This window comes from Poecilia reticulata, unplaced genomic scaffold (assembly GCF_904066995.2).
Source record: "Poecilia reticulata unplaced genomic scaffold, P_reticulata-male-v2 Scaffold_33, whole genome shotgun sequence".
Classification (NCBI taxonomy): Eukaryota; Metazoa; Chordata; class Actinopteri; order Cyprinodontiformes; family Poeciliidae; genus Poecilia; species Poecilia reticulata.
The window spans coordinates 270,385-274,353 of record NW_027675131.1 but is presented as its reverse complement, the minus strand read 5'-3'; the positions used below and the strand labels follow the sequence as shown (position 1 = coordinate 274,353).

General features: G+C 38.2%; 1 long non-coding RNA gene across 1 annotated transcript; it reads left to right on the top strand.

The window, feature by feature from the left end:
• Nucleotides 1-206: 206 nt before the first annotated feature.
• On the top strand, nucleotides 207-1,270 carry LOC145550326 (uncharacterized). Its single transcript, XR_014086234.1, has 3 exons — nucleotides 207-286; nucleotides 855-891; nucleotides 1,071-1,270. It is a non-coding gene; the product is annotated as an uncharacterized LOC145550326 (long non-coding RNA).
• Nucleotides 1,271-3,969: the final 2,699 nt, after the last annotated feature.

The following is a 3,969-nucleotide window of genomic DNA, read 5'->3' as shown; positions in this document are numbered from 1 at the left end:
ATTCTTAAAGATATTAATAATCGCTTCTTAACGAATCGCCATACCATAATGAAGTTATAAACCGCTAACCCTCCTATTTCTGATGGGTGCCGACCGTTAGCATGATATGCTATCATTGACGCCTACTATATGTCTTAACTGAAAACCATTCTAAGTGTTAACTGTTGGAATTCACCTAAATATACACAACGTGTTGTGTATTTTCTGATCAAGTCAATAATTGTGAGATAACACACAGTGTCTTTTCACAGATGAAAGAAAACTGCTCACCAGCGTTCTTTGCCTGGTAAGTACATTGCAAAGTTCAGCAGCCTGTCGAGCGCAAATGTTTTTAACAATAATTTGGAAATATACGATTAGACAGTGACAATGTGGAAAACCTGAATGTTTTGACAGTTTCATTCTGAACCAACATTTTATGAACACAGAAATCTCACAAATTGGACTGAAAATATTTAAAGCTTTTTAGCAAACTTCCTCATTTTGTTGAAATATTTTCTGGCTACCATCTTTGTGCACTAAACAAATGTGTAACAAGGTGGTGATCTTATGAGCTGTCTAAAATCCATATACATTACAATCTTAGTATCTAAAAACAGACTCGATGTCTTTTTAAAAATCCTCTTAGACAGAACCTTGTCTGAAACATAAATAAGGTAATAGTGTCACTCCCAACTCTTCATTGCAATAGAATTTCAAATGCACTATTAAAATGGCCCTATTAGGGACAGATGCTCACAGCAGAAGCAGAGTGATGCAAACATAGGACTGCTGCTTTTTACGTTAGTCTGTTTTGTCTATGTGCCTTTGTTAAATAAATTCAATAAATTTAACTGTTATTTCCCTCCTTTCAGACAACCTAGATATTTCCACCAAATTCTGCTCAGTGAGGTGAGTACTAGCAGCATGTGGCTTTATTTGATTTAAAAAAGTTAGCTGAAACGTCCAGAAATGTCTAGATCAAAGCAGCTTGTGTACAGAGGACAAAGAACCTTAGCAGATATGTGTGTTCTGGACTCCTGAAGGTTTTCTGGTCAGCTATAACAAACTGTTTCTACTCTCCCTCACAGAGAGAAGTGGACCCAAACACCTTTCTCCCTGGTGAGCGGATGTTTCAACGTGGATCAGCCGAGCTGTCACAGCTGATCCAACTTGACTCACACACAATTTGAATAAAATCATGTCCACAAACATTTGCTTTAAATTAGATTCAAACAGGATATGTTGGTTATGCTCACATGACGACCCTGTTGTCCAAAACCCTGTAAGAAACATGACTCATACTGCAACAACCCTCTGAGTTGTTTTCTGGACTCATGATGAGGTTTTCTGTCACTCACTTTAATCTCTGTGATGAAGAAGGTCAAGTCAACATTAAATTCTGCTAAAGCAACTGGTCTTTTATCTGTTGGTATGCTGGGATGCATCTTATTTCAGTAAGAATATCATAATCTACATTCATTGAACTATTTCAATAAAGGTCATGAAAACACAGCAACAACCCAATTCACACCACAAAGCTTAGTTCACAATAGTAGTAGGTATGAATCTCTTCACAGTTTGAACCTTTTCAGATGAAATCTGACCCAGAAGCTGCTCTGTTGAGAAGTTTCATTTTGATGTCTATTGGCTGTTCTTTGTCTCGCAGGTGTTCCACGGACCCTCTTTTCTAACCACTGTCGGAAGCATTTTAATTTTCCAACTGTGTTTTTCCTTTCCTCTTCCTTCCAACATATCTGGAAAACCATTTACTGTGCATTTTACTATCCCATCCCTAAACTCTCCTACGAATTTCTTCAAAAACCAGCATCCCAATAGGTGGCCTGGTTTTTCCGAATTCAGGAGCCTGGTTTACCAGTAACCAGAGTTCCCTTTATTTCTTCAACCATCAGTTTACTGCCAAATTGATGTTTGCCTGTCTCTCTTAATCTAGTTTACCAGTAACTAGATCTGTTTTCCACTCACATCTTACGTCCTGTGACCTCTGAACAGTTCTTCTATTGATTTTGTGACATGAATTTTGTGGCATTGATTTTGTGGCTATATATTGAGAAATCCTACTTCTATCGAGTTCATCAGTAACTCATCTGACTATCATTGAGAATCTGAGAGAATCTCCCCTCTCACTGCTCTGTCTTTCCTGTCTACCTCTCTCCACCGTAAGAGTAAATAACTGGGAAGCTTCACACATCTAAGACGTCATTTTTGAGTAATCTCTTAAGTTTGAAAAGCTTCCATTTAAAAATTGGCCAAAATAATTACTCAAAACAGGTCAACTAAAAACTTGATCTGTATAAATTTTGAAATTGAAAGCAAAGTTTGCTTTCTGCTGAACTACATTGCTCCAATTCTAATTGGACTTAAGTAAAGCTCTGGTCTTGTCTGACAAAATATATTTATAGAGCACTATTGGCATAAAGTCAAAAACAGTAAAAAGAAAAAACGTAAAACTTTGATATTTCTAAGACGTCTTTTTGAGTAATCTGATTTGGACCTGAAGTTTAAAAACACTTCTATTTCAAAATTGGATTATAATTTTCTATTTTAAATAATTTCTGAAACAGATCAACTAAATACTTGATCTGTATACATTTAAAAACTGAAAATTAATCTTCTGAGCTAAATCTTTATTGAACAAAATTCCAATTGGACTGAAGTAAAGCTCAGTTTTTATCTGAGCTGCCTAATTCGTGTTCCTGCTTGCTGCTACTGACGTTGGACTGAACTTCAGGTTTGTTCACAGGTTTGTACTGACTAGCTATTCAACACTAATACATTGATTGTAAGTGCATTGGTGTAGTTTTGTGTTGTATCTGCTTATCTTGAGATAAAAAGATCAACAACGACCATTGGAGTTGCTGTTTCCTGCCTGACCTGTCCAGAAGTCTAAACAACAATGCCCAGAAAGAATCAGCGTTCCCAGGCTCAGAAGCTCAGATGGCAGAAGGAGAAACAGCCTCAGAGCGATAAAGTGACAGGTACTGACTCGGAGAACAAGTCAGTTGGAGAGTCTTTTGAACGACAGCAGGTAAACAATATAAGTGAAAACAGTTTATCCTCTGTGACACTATCTAATGGAAACACTGCCAAACCAGTATTTCAGCATAATGCAAGAGATACAAAAAGTGCATCACAAATGTCTTATGCTGACATGGTGAAAAGGGGACGTGGTTCAGCTCAGCAGTCTCGAGTTAATGTAGAACTTCAGCCATCAGTGATAAATGTGTGTGCCTCACGGAGTCAAGATTCGTTAAAATATGGAAAATACAGGAACAGTCAGTGTATGGCAAACAGTTTGGTTTTTCTGGCTTTTTTCCATGAGAATGAAACAATTACCAGACCAGATCTTGACCTCATTCTGGATAAAGGTGATGCCGTGTACAGACAGGCTAGAGAAAGATTTCCTCGTAGCATCCATTTGGCAACTGATGAACTACCAAATGAGGTACTGGCACGCAGGTCAACATATCAGATCGCCATGACTCCAGTACCCGTATGTGGAACATTTGGAGGTGGACAGAGTTTTCCAAGCCTGGAAAAAGCATTGAGACAATTGTCATCAGATGTACAATATGGGCTGCTGATCATGTCAGGCTTGGCCATTGGGGTTTTTAGAAGCAGATTTGGTGAGTATGGATACTTTGACCCACACACAAGGAACAAAAATGGAATGCCAATGACATGCAATCTTTTAAACTTTGGCACAGCAGTGATGCTGAAATTTTCCCGTCTTAGTGACATGATTCACAGATTAAAATCAGTGTACACAATGCTTAATGTTCCATCATCTTGTGCATTTGAACTCCAGCCCCTCTCATTTTACCAGAGAGACGCTTCAGACACAGTTGGCACCTCTCCACTGTTAAATGAATCGAGACACCAACTGCTGTTCAGCAAGAGTTGAGTCTGCTTCCCTGACACAAAACATTCCTGCTCTTGAGTCAAACATCAATGTTGAAGTCATGTGTC